This window comes from Macrotis lagotis, chromosome 1, assembly GCF_037893015.1.
Source record: "Macrotis lagotis isolate mMagLag1 chromosome 1, bilby.v1.9.chrom.fasta, whole genome shotgun sequence".
Lineage (NCBI taxonomy): Eukaryota > Metazoa > Chordata > Mammalia > Peramelemorphia > Peramelidae > Macrotis > Macrotis lagotis.
Window position 1 is genome coordinate 129,389,167 of NC_133658.1, and position 17,530 is coordinate 129,406,696.

Sequence of the window (17,530 nt, forward strand, 5' to 3'; positions counted from 1 at the left end):
TGACAGATGGGGAAATTGAAACTCATAGCTGGGAACTGACTTGCCCAAGGTCACAAGTATATTAATTAAGAGGTAACAGCTGGACCTCAAATACTAGTTTCCTGATTCCAAATCTGGGACACTTTGCTATTATGGAGACAAAAAAGTTAGTCAAAGCCCTCAGAAGAGGTAGCTTGTTTGGAGTAAATGACAAGGAAATACTGAAAACAATTTTCAAGTTTCAGATCCAGACATCTTTTTGCTCTAGAGTTCAAGAAAGCTTAAGAAGGAACTAAGACCCAGAAGGACTAAATGATTTGCTTATAAGTAAATACAGGATGTTCTAATTTCCAAATATGGAGAAAATATAGTTAAGATCTAGGAACAGGTTGATGACTGGAACCTCAAGGTGGATTTTTATGATTTCAACTAAGAGCTAAAGAGCTAAGGGCAAGTTTTTTTTTTAGGACTGAAAATTGATTTTTAATGATAAATTACAACTTGGACACTGGGTGGGTAACAGGACAAGAGCTGGATTGTCTATGGGCTTGTGTCTGCTCAGGGACTGGGGCTCTGGGACCAATGCCAGATCTTGCTAAAAGGCTCACAGCCTTGGGAACTGGCCATCTGGGAGGGCAGCAGGGCCTTTTTTTGTTGCAGGGAAAGCAGTATGGTGACTCCTTTAAACATAATGTTGCTGCTGTTGTTGCTGCTTCTTGGTGGCCGCCTTGCTGGCCAGGTCCTTATCCTTCTTGGTAGCTGCCAGAGCAGTTTCCTTCGCCTTTTCAGTCACTTCCTTAGCTGTTTCAACAAGTGTCTTGGAGCTTCATCTTGCAGTTTGGCCAAGATGTGTTCAAAGCCTTTGATGGTCTTGGTCACATTACTTTTGAATCTAGCTAGGCCAAACTCCTGTACAGCTCTGGAAACCCCAAACAAACTAGAGGAGACCCAAGCTTCTCTTTGGATTTCAGTCCAGCCACTGTTTTCAGGGTTCACACAGTAAACACATCTTTCCTCCACCACCATCAGCGGGGCATGGTTGATGTTCCAGGTGAAAGTGGTCATGGTCTGGTTCTGTGGGTCCACAATAGAGTCCTCGAGTATGTACACTTAGTGGACTACATTAGCAGGAAAGAAGCACTCTGCCCAGCAGGGCATTCTGTTGGTCTTTGTCAGAAGTAGCCTGGACAGCAGCTTCTGGTCAGGAGTCACCTTCTGGTGCACAGTATCCTCCATCAGCACATGTTTGCTGTAGGGGTTGGGGTAGCGCTGCCAGAAGGCAGCAAACACGAGGTCCCAGGAGCTCCAGAGCATGCTCTGCCCCGAGAAGTACTTCACCATCATCCTGGTGGGGGTCAGGGCTGCATCAGGGGGCATGCAGCATGGAGGAATGGGGGGGACAGAAGGGTCACCTGGGTCGAGCTCTCTGTCACCATCCCGGAGCCGCCACCGGCACCGCCACCATGAGGGGGTGTCCCAAGTCTTTAAAGGGACATAAAATTTCCATCTTTTTAAGGATGGCAGAATTGTCGAGCAGTAAACACCATATCAACTATTCCTTGACCCTTTCTAAAGCCACATTGGCTCTCAGGGAGGTGACCATCTTCCAGGTGAAGGATCTGTCTATTGACAAGGACCCTGGCAAGAATCTTACCAACAAAATCTAAAAGAGAAACACCCCTGTGATTGTCACAGGACAATCTATTCCCTTTATCTTTATAAGACAGACAATAGAGGCATCCTTGAATTCTTGGGGGATAAACTATTTATGCCATATAACCTGGAAAATTTCAGTCAGTTTTTGGATGAACAATGGATCCCCCACCTTGTAGATCTCAACTGGAATAGAATCAGCACCAGGTGCTTTGCCTCATGAAAAGAGTCTAATGGTTTTCAAAATCTCATTTGGAACTTCAGCTAGGATCTAATTGACTTTAATTTGAGGTAAAGGATCACTGGCTTCTACATTGATTGATGATGATCTGTTAAGAACATTATGTAAGTGTTCAGCCCATTTCTCTAGGATCATATCTATATCATTAATCAATGTGACTCCATTAGCATTGAGTAGTTGAGATGCACCATATATCTTTGGTCCATAAATAGCCTTCAGAGCATCATGAAAGCATTTTGAATTAATATTCTGCGTAAAACTGAATTTCATTTACCTTCTAACTGAGCCAACAGTCCTGTACTTTATTTTTGATGGAATTAAATGATGCCTTCTTGGAAATGGATGAATGTGGAGTTCTTGTTTTTCATTTAGCAGCTTCTGTATTTCCCAATCATTTTCATCAAACTAATCTTCATGTTTGTGAGTGTTCTGACCCAGATGAGCAAATGCAGTGCTGTACACCAGATCTCTGAACTCTATCTACTCCTTTTCTGCTTCACTATTGTCAATTGTGTGTTGGCTCAACTTTCCCTCCAAGTTAGCAACAAACTTTTCCCACTCAGAGAAGCACTCTAATCACTTGTCATTAATTCTTCTTGTAGTAATTTTGCCTTGGGGCTGCTGCTTTGGTTGAATGTGAATATTTAGATTAGAGAGGATGAGGCTGTGTTCAGTCCAGCACTCTGCTGGGGAGCTTCTTAAGTTAACCTAGGGTTCAGTTGTTGCCATCCTTACTCGATGTTCCTTATATACAGATATTTTTCTAACTGATTTTATATACTCAAAAAATAGCCTCAAAGGTCTTCCTCCTGGAAATAGGTATTTCTCTCTGTTAACCAAAAGATTTGGAGCCAGAGGATCCTTTCAGATTATATAGGATCATAGGGCTTTAGAAGTGAAAAGGACCATCTAGTATATTGTACTATGAAGAAACTGAAACCTGAACCCTACACTGTGAATAGTAAATAGTAAATTGTTTTGCCTGAGGTTCTTTTGGAAAAAGAAATGGCAAACCACCCAGTATCTTTGCCAAGAAAACTCCAATATAGGATCATCAAGAGTTAGACATGCCTGAAAATTCCTGTACAATGAACAAACAAAAAAGGTTCTACTATATTGCAACTCATTTTCTCTGATTCCAACGCTGAAGTTATTTCTTATACTTTGCAATGAGTCCATTTGCTTTTCTGATTGACTAGATCATGAAGCTGATTAGGTGTGACATTAGTTGTCCCCAGTTTGATTAATAGATCATTAGAAGAACACAATCATCCTCCTAGTCCATATTTAGATGACCTGGGAGACACTGGACCAGGACCAGCCAGTGTGATGTGATGTGATGTTTTGTCCTTCCTTGTTAAAGAAGACCAAGACATCAGGGAAGTAAAAAAACCATGACAAGCACATGAATTGTATTTGAGTGAGGAGAGGTGCTTGAATCTAAGCAGAAAAAAAAATTCCCCGAGAATATTAATATTAGGATGAGGAGGAAGAGATAGATATAATTCTAGTCTGGTAGCCTACCTCTGATTAGAGCATAGTGACTAGTTTTGTGGACCTTTTTCTGCTCCAAAATCTCCCTTCAAAAGGGAATGTCACCAACCTCATTTTGTCCTTTGGAGTCATCAGGATAATTGGAGATGGCTCTGGACAACCAGGGTGAAGTGACTTTGCCCAAGATCACACAGCTAGCAAATGCCAAATGTCTGAGGTTGAATTAAAACTCCCATCTTCCATACTCCAAGGCCATTATTTGCTGCCTAGCTGCCCATGGCATACCTTCAACAAAGAAGATGCTGTGTTCTATAAGTAAAGCAGAATCAAAGTAGTTCACAAAAAAGCAAGATGATCAGATTTAGAAAGTCGACTGCAGGTGTTCACATGGACTATTTTTGCCTGACCTGTGGTAGAACCTTCCAAGGTATATTGATCTGATTAGCCACAGTCAGACAGGCTGAACCTTGTCTCTAACATCATGATGTTATTTTGGTCCCATTTGAAAATGAAGGACACTAACCAACCAGTCTCACAACCTGGAAGTCACCTTTGTAATATTTCTCAAATACACCCCCCTTCTTTCCTCTGACACTCTAATGCAGGCTTTCATCATCTTGTGCCTGGATTATTGCAATAGCCTCATGGTGGATCTGTCTGCCTCAAGTCTTAGTCATAAAGTGATTTTCCTAAAGCCACATCTGACTGTCAGTCCTCTACTCTAAAAAACTCTTCTGACTCCCTCTGTTGCCTCTAGAAACAAATACAAAATGCTCTATTTGGTGTTCAAAGGCCTTGATAACCTTGACCCCTCCTACCTTTCCAGTCTTCTTACAACTTCTAGTCATGTTCTCTTCAATCCAGTGACATTGGACTCCTCTCTGTTCCATGAACAACATGCTCCATCACTTGACCATAAACATTTTCTCTAGTAGTCCCCTATTCTAGGAATTCTCTTTTCTCTGCTTACAGACTTCCCTGACTTCCTTTAAGTTCAATAAGCATCCTATCTTTTATAGGGAAGTCTTCCCTAACCCCTCTTAATTCCACTGTTTTTCCTCTTTTAATTATTTCCTATTTAACTTGTATGTAGTGTATTTTCTTTATATGTTGCCTCCCCTGTGAGATCATTAGCTCTTTAAGGGTAGGGACTGTCTGTTTCCTCTTTTTGTATCCCTAGAGTTTAGGACAGTGCCTAGCACCTAATAGTCTAAACAGGGCTTACAAGGAAACTTTGAAAGCTATTTCAGGAATCTACACAACCCTCTTGAAGGGAGATTTTGATTCCCTCCTGGTGCTGGGGGGAAAAGGGTCACAAGGCTAATCACTATGCTCTACTCAGAGGTAGGATATTAGACTAGCATTATATCTATCTCCCCCTCCTCCTTCCAATATTAATATTCTAGGGGAATTGGCTTTTTTCCCCCCTTAGATTCATTCAATTTTCTTAGTCACTATCCCATAAGGAGGAATAAATACTCCAAACTTATATCTGAAGCATTGACCCCTAATTCTAGTTACACAAAAGACCTTCACACATACAGAATAGAAAATAAACCAATTTATAAAACAAATAGAAAGAAAAGAAGAAATAGGAATTAAAACTCTTCAGGTAATACAGAGCAAATAGGCTTTCCCTCTGGGAGCAAAATATTTCACTCAAACTAAATCTTTGATCTCACCCAAGGGGAAATTCTCCTAGATCTCTAAGAGTGAATTCTGAAAATTAAGGAGCCACCCTTCCCCCTACATTTCTGCCCTCCAAAGTCTTTTCTCTCTCTCCTTCATGTCTTTCCCTCAAAAGAATCTGGAACCATGTGACTTCTCTTGAAGCATTTTTCATTTTTTTAAAATCTTTATTTATTTATGGCAATGGAGTTAAGTGACTTCCCCAAGCTCACACAGCTAGGCAATTACTAAGCATCTGAGGTCTCATTTGAATTCAGGTCCTCCTGACTCCAGGTTTGGTATTCTATGCATTGTGCCACCTAACTGCCCCTTTGAAGCATTTTTTAAATGGTTGCTATGTTCCAGGTGCCATGGTAAATGCAGGGACTACAAAAATAGTCCCTGCTTTCAAGAAACTAATTCTCTAATGGGGGAAAACAACTCAAAAATGAAACTGAAAAGCCAGGGTTGGGGAAAAAAAAATACCCAGATATGGTGATTGATTTTTTGTCCTTCATTCTTTTTTTATTTTTTTATTATTTGCAAGGCAAATGGCGTTAAGTGGCTTGCCCAAGGCCACACAGCTAGGTAATTATTAAGTGTCTGAGGCAGGATTTGAACGCAGGTGCTCCTGACTCCACGGTGGGTACTCTATCCACTTGTGCCCCTTAGCTGCCCCTTGTCCTTCATTCTTGAATAAGACCATGACATCAGGTGGAGGTAATCCCATAGGAAGTAAATTAGATATGAGAGAGGTGGGGCTATGCTAGGTCACCAGCTTCACTTTCTCCTCTAGAGCCATCTGGGATCAGTGGCCAGACATGGATCAAGATGACTGGAAATGGCCCTGGATGTAGTGAGAGACCATGGCCTTTCAAAGGCTAGGTCTTTCATATCTCAATTTGACTGAAGCAATGCACATGCATTCATTAAGATTAAATAAGATGGGGGTGGCTAGGTGGCAGAATGGATGCTGGCCCTGGAGTCAGGAGTACCTGGGTTCAAATCCTGTCTCAGACACTTGATAATTACCTAGCTGTGTGGCCTTGGGCAAGTCACTTAACCCCATTTGCCTTGCAAAAAAAAACCTAAAAAAAAAGATTAAATGAGATGGGGGAGGCTAGGTGGAGCATAGGTGGAGCAGTGGATAAATACTACCTCAGACACTTAATAATTAATTACCTAGCTGTGTGGCCTTGGGCAAGCCACTTAATCACATTTCCTTGCCAAAAAAATAATTAAATGAGAGTCTGGGTCTATACCCTGAAGAAATCATGAGAAAGGGTAAAAACATCACTTGTACAAAAATATTCCTACCAGCCCTGTTTGTGGTGACAAAGAATTGGAAATTGAGTGAATGTCCATCAATTGGGGAATGGCTTAGCAAACTGTGGTATGTGTACATATGGAACACTATTGTTCTATTAAAAACCAAGAGGGATGGGAATTCAGAGAAGCCTGGAAGGATTTTCATGAACTGATGCTGAGGGAGATGAGCAGAACATTGTACACGATAACAGCAAGATGGGGTTGATGATCAACCTTAATGGACTTGCTCATTTCATCAGTGCAACAATCAGGGATAATTTTAGGGTATCTATGATGTAGAATACCATCTGTATCCAGAGAAAGAATTGTGGAGTTGAAACAAAGACCAAAGACTATTCCCTTCAATATAAAAAAAAAGAAGTTGTCTTGTGTACTACATAATTTTGTTATCTCTAATATTTTATTTTTTCCTCAATGATATGTTTTTTCTCTCAACACATTCAATTTTGATCAATGCATAACTTGGAAACAATGTAAAGATTATCAGATTGGCAGAGCCAAGATGGCGACAAGAACAGATCATTTCTCAGGTGCTTTCTCATAAAACTCATAAGCTAAGGACTCTGACTAAATTTTCTAGAGACAGAACCCACAGAGGGACCCAGTGAGACAGTTCTGCTACTCAACATAACCTAGAAAAGAGCAGAAAGGCTCTGCTCCCCAGGGTTGGAGGGGTGGCCCGCCAGAGTAAAAGAACTTCAGCCTCCCAAAGGCAGCCCCAGGGGCTCTGGGAGCCACAGCTCACAGCAGCGGGGGGAGTTTCCTGAGTTACACCCTGGGGAGCACCGGGCACAACTTGGGGAATCAGTGGGGAGACCTCTGCCAGAGTCAGCAGTGAAGCCCAGCCCTCAGGGCACACAGAGAGCAGCATGGCCAGCACAGCAGAGTTCCAGGAACAGAAGCAGGCAGAGCCTGTAAGCAGGAGCCCCCAGGGCATGAGCCCACTGAACCTAGGGAGGGGAGTGAAGAGAGAGAGAGACTGCCCAGCTCTGTCCTCTGCCCCTGGAACAGGACTCTGGGGTTCTGACCACATTCAGATCCTGATCGCAGTCTAGGCCCCCCCCCCATAGAACAGCAGGCCCCCCCCCACCTCAGCCCCATGGCAGAGGGGGGTGCTTATGGTCATTCACAGACCAGGAGGGAGGACAGAGCCTCACACACTGAGATCCTTGTGGGAGTGTCCCAAAAGCTCAGGAAGCACCCCCAAAACAGGCTTAGGCTGGGAAAATGAGCAAGCAGAGAAAAAAGAGGAACACCATTGAGAAATATTTTGCATATGAGCCCAAGAAGGATCAAAATACTCAGTCTGAAGATGAGGAAGCACAAGCTCCTGCATCTAAAGACTCCAACAAAAACAGAAATGGGGCTCAGGCTATGATAGAGCTCAAAAAAGACTTTGAAAATCAAATGAGGGAGATAGAAGAAAAACTGGGAAAAGAAATGAGAGAGATGCAGGAAGAACATGAAAATGAAGTCAGCAGCCTACTCAAGGAAATCTAAAAAAATGCTGAAGAAAATAGCATGCTAAAAACCAGCTTAGGTCAAATGGATAAAACAGTTCAAAAAGTTATTGAGGAGAAGAATGCTTTAAAAAGCAAAATTGGCCAGATGGAAAAAGAGATAAGAAAACTCTCTGAGGAAAACAAATCCTTCAGACAAAGAATAGAACTCAGGGAAATTGATGAATTTACCAGAAATCAGGAATCAATACTTCAAAACCAAAAAAAATGAAAAATTAGAAGAAAATGTGAAACATCTCATTGAAAAAACAACTGATACGGAAAACAGACTTAGGAAAGATAATTTAAAAATTATTGGAATACTTGAAAGTCATGATCAGGAAAAGAGCCTTGACATCATTTTCCAAGAATTAATACAGGAAAATTGCCCTGATACTCTAGAAGCAGAGGGCAAAATAGAAATGGAGAGAATCCACCGATCCCCCAGAGAAAGAGATCCCAAAAAACCAACCCCTAGGAATATTATAGCCAAGTTCCAGAACTCCCAAGTCAAAAAGAAAATATTACAAGCAGCCAGAAGGACACAGTTCAAATATCATGGAGCTGCAGTCAGGATCACACAGGACTTAGCAGCAGCTACATTGAAAGCTTGTAGGGCTTGGAATACAATATGCCTGAAGGCAAAAGAGCTTAGAATGCAGCCAAGAATCAACTACCCAGCAAGGCTGAATGTCCTCTTCCAGGGAAAAAGATGGACTTTCAATGAACCAGGAGAATTTCAAATGTTCCTGTTGGAATGGCCAGAGCTGAACAGAAGGTTTGATCTTCAGATACAGGACTCAGGTGAAGCATAGAGAGTGGAGGAGAAGGGGAAAATATGAGGGACTTAATGATGATGAACTGCATGTATTCCTGCATAGAAAAATGACATTGATGATACTCATATGAACCTTCTCAGTTAATAGAGCAGGTAGATGGAGCTTTTATAGTTGAAGCACAGGAGAAAGCTGAATCTGAAGATAAAATATGGTGTAAAAATGGAGTCAATAGAAAAAAGGGAAATGTAATGGGAGAAAGAAAAAGGAGAGGGGGGAATAGGCCAAGATATTTCATATAATAAGATTTTTCTTTGTTACAATGAGCTATTGCAATGATATGGAGTGGGGGAAGGCAAGGGGGAATGAGGGAATCTTCGCTCTCATTAGAGGTGGCTAGGAGAGGAGACAGCATATATACTCAATGGGGTATAGACATCTGGAGTAAGAAGAAAAGGGGGGATGGGGGAAGGGGGAATGTGAGTGATGGAGGAGAAGATGGACCATGGGGGGAGTGTGGTCAGATATAACACATTTTCTTTTTTACTTCTTGCAAGGGGCTGGGATTGGAAGGCCTGTCAAGGGCCATAGGGCCAGGTGGATGCTGGACCTAAGGGGTGGTAAGGGGGCTCAGGGCTTCTTGGCCCCAGGCCCGGGGATCTGTCTGCTGAGCCACTCAGCTACCCTACAGCAAAGTCAGAGTGAAAGGAGAGAGAAAATATAGTACATGGTAGTGGAGAAATATGAAAGGAGGGAGTTTCAATCAGCAATGGCAATGGTGGAAAAATATGGAAGTAACTTTTGCAATGGACTTATCATAAAGAATGTGATCCACCCGCAACAGAGTTGTTGGTGTTGGAACAAAGACTGAAGCACATTTTTTATTATTATTGTTTGGGGGGTGGGTGCAAGGCAAATGGGGCTGGGTGGCCTGCCTGGGGCCGCATAGCAGGGTGATCGTTAGGTGTCTGAGGCCAGATTTGGACCCAGGTGCTCCTGGCTCAAGGGCCAATGCTCTGTCTGCCACCCAGCCACCCCTACTATTATTACTATTTTATTTTACTTTGGGTCTTTTTTTTCTTTTTGGGGGTTTTTGCAGGGCAGTGGGATTGGGGTGGCTTGCATGTCACATGGCTGGGTGATTGTTGGGTGTACGGGGTCAGATGTGGGCTAGGGTGCTCATGGTTCTAGGGCTAGTGCTCTGTCCATTGCGCCACCTGGCCATATCTACAATTATTACTATTATTTTTTTTAATTTTAATTTTTTTCTCTCCCCTTTACTTTATCTCTCAAGCAAGTCTATATTTATGGGGGGGAGGGGATATTTCATTTACTCTTAAACAAGAATATTTTATTAATGTAAAAAAATTATTTGTACAAAATGAGAATATTAAATAAAAAAACTTAAAAAAAGATTATCAGACTGCTTTCTAAGAGGAAAGGGGAGGAGTGTATAATTCAAAACCCTACCAAAAAAATACCAATATGCTATTGTATATAATTGGAAAACAAATACAATAATTATATAATTTAAAAAAGATTAAATAAGAGAGATAAGGAGAAGAGGCCAAGAATGACCACTTCCAAAAAAATTAACCAGGGAGCATAAGACCCTCAGAGTTTCCTCAGTGATCTAGAAGAGGCTCTTTTGCATAGTCCATAAGAAAAAAAATCAATCTGGGAGGAGCAGATGCTCAGAATTTCTGACCAAAACAGAAACAATTGCTATTCATATTCACTCTGAATCAATCCAGCCCCAAACAATGAGCAGGTGAGTTTAGCCTGAGACTCATAGTCAAGGAGAACCAGAGGGGCACATGGTAAAGAAAAAAAGAATAATAGAAAAGTGAATGTGGACACTGTATTTAAAATAAAAATTCTCAAGGAACTGACTAATCAAAGGAAGGTAACACAGAATATGTCCTAGGTGAGAAGGTTGTTGGAGTATCGTAGAAAAAGAAGTCCATAGAGTCCAGATGTCCAGATAAAAGTCCAGAGAGGACTGAAGGAGAATGAAGAGGGAAAAGACTATCTCTCTTCTTCAAAGTTCTTGTACCAATTCCACCCCTAACACAGTCATGGTGGCAAGTTATCATGTTCTTCACCAAGGAGAAGAATATTATCAAATGTCCTAGGCTTGAGCCTGGATTACATGCAAAATAGACACAATGTGATTTGGAGAGAATGGGCCTGGCTGCTAATCCTAGAATGAAATATGGAAGCATAGAAATAAGCTCCTGGCCCTGATTAAAACTTCTGAGTTCAGTACCCCAGTGACCCTCCCCTGCTTTGGGTTTGACCTCTTGAAGCCCAGACAGGATTTAGAGACTTTCTATGGGATAATGGCATGTGTCAATTAATTTGTATGCTTTTAGCCTCTGGTCTAATCTTTTCTGGCTTGAGGCTTACCAACCTCATTTAATGATGCAATATGGGAAAAATGAGTACTGTTCAGGAAAGGCAGGGCTGATCTAAGCAGAATTACTCAAGAAGAAAATTTCCACTCCATTAAATTCAATAAACATTGACTGAATGTCTTTCATGAGCAATTATAGATATATATATATAGATATAGATATATATCTATATATATATAGATAGATATAGATATCTATCTATCTATCTATATATACATATATATATATATATATATATATATATATATATATATATATATATACCCTTTGGAGGATGAAGAGGTGAAAAGACTTGGTCCTTTCCCCAAAGCAGCTTATGATGAAGGGGTCATGTGCCTGTGAGATAATACATGAAAACAAATAGCTACAATATAGGGTGAGATTCTATTGGTATCATTAGACAAGTTGGTGAAACAAGGTTTTGAGAGTTTAGAAAATCTAAATGAAGCAGACAGAGTAAGATCAGAAAAAAAGGCTAACATTTTTCTTTCTCTGAATCTCAGTTTTCTCAGCTTCAAAGAGTGAGAGTTGTACTAAGAAAAATAAACAACCAAAAAAATGATTCAAAGTGAAAACTTATGATTCCATGACATTTTTAGCTTACTATGGAGGCAAGAGGAAGATTAAGGAAGGATTAGGATCAAATGTCATAGATTTAAATCTGGAAAAAATTGTAAAGATCATCTAGTTTGATCCTTTCATTTTACTAATAGGAAACTGAAACCTCAAAGATCCAAGAGCTTGGGGACAGGGCTTAAATCAATCAGCATTTGTAGCATGGACACACTGAGAATGGAGGAGGTAAGTGGAAGAAACCCAGTGACTTAGGTTTAGACCATGAAGACATAATTAACCATCCTATTCAAAAGCTCAGTCATATTACATCTAATAGCAGAAACTCAAAGGAAAAAAAGTGAGTTTGTATTCTCCATAACCTCCAGTCACTCTACCCATCATTTCTTTCTCAAGTCTTCATCCCAGCACTACCCAAAGTCTCTTTCTCATTATGCCCCTACCCAGCATTTACTCTGGGAAACCTCTGAAAATAAAATGTACATGGGTTATGTCTAGGTGTCTATAAATATGAGCAATAAAATCACCAAATCCTATGTACTCCTTGTTTTTCAAAGTAACAAGTTGAGTTGTTCTTAAAGGATCCTCTGAAAGGATCTCAGGTTGGAGTTGCTATCCTCACACCTCTAATTGACATCCTGCTGAAAATTATCTTTTCTAACATTCTTGGGGAAGAGGAAGACATTGACTCACTCCCTGATATATTCCTGAGGAAAGGGCCAAAGAAAACGGGGTAAAGGATTAGATAGTGACCTATGGGATAAAAAAATAATCTGTTATTGACCTTTTACTAAGGTGATGAACATCACCAAACTCTATAGAAAGAAAGTCTAATCAAATTTTCTCAAAAAACATCTGTATGAGTTTATCAAATTGATCGGGACACTCTCCGATCTTTTTGTCCATCCCTAACTTCTTGTCTACATTAAGTCTTACATCTATCTACAAGTGTCTATTAAACATCTTGATTTTGAATGTCCTGTAGATATTTATTTTTAGGTTTTTGCAAGGCAAATGGGGTTAAGTGTCTTGCCCAAGGCCACACAGCTAGGTAATTATTAAGTGTCTGAGACCAGATTTGAACCCAGGTACTCCTGACTCCAAGGCCAGTGCTTTATCCACTACACCACCTAGCCCCTGTCCTGTAGATATTTGAAATTCAATATGTCTAAAATTTTCTTTGTCTCCCAAACCCTCCCCCTTTCTAACTTCCCTATTATTGTCAAGGGTACCATTATATTCTCAATCACATGGCTTATGACCTAAGTACCATCCCTGACTCTCTTGCCTCCCATATCCAATCTGTTGTAAATTCTTTTCATTTCTAACTTTGCAGCATTTCTCATAAACCATTTTCTTTGTGACACTGAAACTACCCTAGTACTGGTTCATCACCTCACATAGGGCTATTGCAATAGTCCTTCAAAGTCTCTATTTAGTCCAATCCATTTTCCTCTCAGCTGTCAAATTGATCTTCCTAAAGCACATGTCTGACCATATCACCATTCTATTTATTAAACTTCAGTTTTTCCAGGATCAAATATAAACTCTTTTATCTTACTTTTAAAAGTCCTTCCTAACTTGAACCTTTTCATATCTTTCTAGACTTAGAGTTAGGAGAGTAAGTTCAAACATGGCCTTGCTATGTGACTCCGAATAAGTTACTTTCTACCTTAATTTCTGCATCCATAAAAAGAGAATAATAATAGCACCTACCTTTCAGAGTTGTAAGGATTAAATGAGATGTTTATAAATACTAGTTATTGTTATTATTGTTATTATTTAAAAAGCAAGCAGTTTAGAATACAAATTTAGGATTTCACATATAATTATCTTCCTGTAATCTGCTTTACGTATTTCAATGCCTATTTTTGACATTTCTAAAGTTCAGAATTTTTTCAAAATTAAGTTAAAAAGAAGTTTTCATTATCATAGGTATAGTTCCAATAATGGAGATCTAATCAGGACTTATACTCTTATCAAGATGCCAGTTCTAATGTCTTCTGCCTATAAGGATCAGGTAATAGGTAACCAAAGGTTGCCTACAAAGTCTTAATTTTAGGTAAATTCAACAAAATCAACAGGGAACTCCCTTGACCAACTTCCCCCCCCCCCACTTAATTATTCATTTTCTCAGCAAATCAAACTAGGGTGCCTCAGAAGCATGAATAACTATCTCCAGTTTAGGATAGTTTTTTGGGGACTTGAAAAAAATCCAGCCTCTTCTTGATTACCTTGCCTTGGTAAATATAATGCCTTGTATTTGAAGCTTCAGCAATGTTCATTAGGGACAGTTCTTCGATATATTCAAAACTAACAATATTTTATGAGGATTCAGACCTCTCATAATCAAAACATATTCCTTCACAAATGTACAAATTCAACAAATAAAAACTCAAAGTTTTTCAATCTTTCCATAGATTCATTATTGCCTTGGGACTTGTAATGACCTACCTTATGCCCCAAAAACATTTAGGAAAGAAAAGTAATTAGTAAAACACTGATAAATAGTGGGGAAAATATGTTTAAAAAAGAAAAATATGTATTTCCATCTAGGGAAAACACCTTGGGAAACCCTCAAGATGTTTTTATATATATAATTTTTGGGAGGGAGGGGAATGGGGGGACTCCTGAGTTATTGTAATGTATTCTACAAAGGACATACAGTCTATTTCTGATTTTTTTTAGTTTTTTTCAAGACAACAGGACTAAGTGACTTGCCCAAGGTCACACAGCTAGGTAATTATTAAGTGTCTGAGGTTCAATTTGAACTCAGGTCCTCCTGACTCCAGGGCCAGTACTCTATCTACTGCGCCACCTAGCTGCCCTATTTCTGATTTGAAAAAACCAAACCCTTCAATCCTAGAGGAGCTGTCCTAATTTACCCTCCTGTTTTGGTTAGTTCTTTAACTCCAAATAAAACTCAAACTTGGACATGTTGTACTAACTCACCCCATGCTAAGGCAAATAAATTAGATTAAAAAAAAATAACCAATCTGGAATAAACTGCCTTTATTCACCCCTTCTAGGGTAAAGTAGTATAGTATTAAAAATAATCAAATTCCAGATGAATCACCAGAATGTGTGGGTCTCTTCTGAATTGCATCCAGCATTTGGGGCCAATTAGAAGTCAACCCCCTCAATGTCTGGTGAAAAATCAAATGATCTTGAGTGATCTGTCTCAATTCAAGCTATGCTGTGATAAGTAGTTCAGATCTACTCAAAAACATTGCATGGTAAAAGAAAAACTCTGCCAACTGATTTCATGCCAAAGTAAATGGTCAAGTTCCAAAAATAATCAATCAATAACAGATAAGCCCTCAGGATGTAACCTATGATCCAGGGCCCAGGTTATGGATTTATACTGCCTGAGTCTAATCTCAGGGGCTGACTCAAAAAGGTCAGTAGCTTATTTTCTCATTATGCCCCTACCCAGAGTTTACTCTGGGAAACCTCTGAAAATAAAATGTACATGGATTATGTCTAGGTTTCTATAAATATGAGCAATAAAATCACCAGATCCTATATACTGCTTGTTTTTCAAAGTAAGAAGCTGAGTTGTTCTTTTTTTTTAAGTTTTTTTTTTTTGCAAGGCAAATGGGGTTAAGTGGCTTGCCCAAGGCCACACAGCTAGGTAATTCTTAAGTGTCTGAGATGGGATTTAAACCCAGGTACTCCTGACTCCAAGGCCAGTGCTTTATCCACTATGCCACCTAGCCGCCCTTGAGTTGTTCTTAAACTCCCCTCTGAAAGGATCTCAGCTTGGAGTTGCTATCCTCACACCTGTATTTGTCATCTTGCTGAAAATTATCTTTTCTGCCATTTTTAGGGAAGAGGAAGAGGATGACATTGACTCACTCCCAGCTATATTCCTGAAGAAAGGGCCAAAGAAAAGGTGGTAAAGGATTAGAGAGTGACCTATGAGATAAAAAAGTTATCTGTTATTGTCTTTTTACTAAGGTGATAATGAACATGACCAAACTCTATAGAAAAAAAGCATAATTAAAGTTTCTCAAAAAACCTCTGCATGAGCTTATCAAATTGATCGGGACACCCTCCCGACATCATGACATCAGGGAGATGATATCATGACAAGTACATGAATTGGATTTGAGTGAGGGAGATGCTGTGCTAAGTCACCAGCCTCACTTTCTCCTCCAGAGCCATCTGGCTCCAGTGACCAGATTGATCAAGATGACTGGAAATGGCTTTGGATGCAATGAGAGGCCTTGGCTTTTTAAATCTGGTTCTTGCCCCTGTCACAGTTTGACTAAGGCAATGCCCATTCAGGCATTGAGGTTAGGTAAGAGAAAGATAAGTCTGGAAAACCAAGAATAACCATTTCTAAAAAAGAAGAGAAGAAAATTGGTGGGAAGGTAAGACCCTAAGGATATCTCAGTGATTAAGGAAGGTAAGAAAGAAAAGAAGCAAGGAGTCTCTTTTGCAAAATCAAAAAAAAATTAATCTAGGAGAAAAAGACCCTTAAGATTTCTGGCCAAAACAGAAACAATTGCTGTTTACATTCACTCTGAACCAATCTGGGCCCAAACAGTGGCCAAATGAGCTTAGCTTGAGACCCATTGTTGGTCAGTCAAAGAGTCATATTGAATTGGGGTCTGTAGACCCTAAGGAATCATACCAGGCCTTTGGGCAGAGTACCCACAGAATGAGAAGAAAAAGAGAAAAGAGACAGAAAGAGACAGAGAAACAGAGAGAGAGAGAGAGAGAGAGAGAGAGAGAGAGAGAGAGAGAGAGAGAGAGACAAAGACAGAGACAGAGAGAGGAAGAGAGAGAGAAAGAAACTGTGCAGCCCAACTTGCCATCACAGAGGTTATTTATCCTACAATCTAGAAGAAGACTATGACATAAGGGAGGTGAGGCTGTGACATGCAAATTAATTGAATTTAAGTGAGAGAATGTTGGGCAAGCCAGCCTCACTTTCTCCTCTGGAGTCATCTCCAAGAACACTCCCAAGGACAACAACAACATGAGTAATCATAGATGTAATGACACTGACCTTCTGGTTGTTCCAGAAACAATTGCTCTCTGACTGTCCCTCATTCCTTGAATGCTTTCCCTCCTCCTTTCAAACTGCCGACCACTCTGGCTTCCTTTAAGTTCCAACTAAAATCTCATCTTTTACTGGAAGAGCTTCCCTAGTCCTCTCAATTAAAGAAATGGAGAGGCTTTGTGAATCCTAAGGGGGGGAGGGGAGGTCTCTCTCTCTCTCTCTCTCTCTCTCTCTCTCTCTCTCTCTCTCTCTCTCTCTCTCTCTCAAATAAACAACAACACTTTCTGGCTGAAGGACCCTGAAGCTGAAGGTGGTAGAGGCTATAGATTCCACTGAGGAAATCCAGCTGATCACCCATGTAAATGCCAACCCATTGGCTAAGTATTAATAGAAAGCACATTAAGAGAGACTCAGAAGTTGGTAGGCATATCCCTCCACAGTCTTACCTTATCCCTAGATCCCTATCTCTCTTCTGGGAACTATAACCTAATCTAGGTATATAGGTACAAGTTAGGGCATTATAATAAAAAGAAGAAGAAGAATAAGAATTAGACTTTATACAGTACTTTGGTGTAGCTAGGACAGAGCCAAGTAGTGGATAGAACTAGGTAGTGGACAGAACCAAGCCTGGATTCAAGAAGACCTGAGTTCAAGTCCAGTCTCAGACACTGTGTGAATGTAGAACAATTTCTTCACATTGTTTGCTTCATTTCCTCCTTTGTAAAATGAGTTGGAGAAAGAAATGGCAAACCATCCCAACAACTCTGCCAAGAAAACCCTGCATTGAATCACAAAGAATTAGACACAATTGAACAACACTGACATAGCCCTTAAAGCTTTACAAAGTCCTTTAAAATATGTTAACTCATCTGGTCCTTGCAACAACCCTG

The 17,530-nt window shown here is 40.1% G+C and overlaps 1 pseudogene; it reads right to left on the bottom strand.

Moving 5' to 3' along the window:
• Positions 1-661: 661 nt before the first annotated feature.
• LOC141514200 (PRELI domain-containing protein 1, mitochondrial pseudogene) lies at positions 662-1,323 on the bottom strand (annotated as a pseudogene).
• Between the last annotated feature and the right edge of the window lie 16,207 nt (positions 1,324-17,530).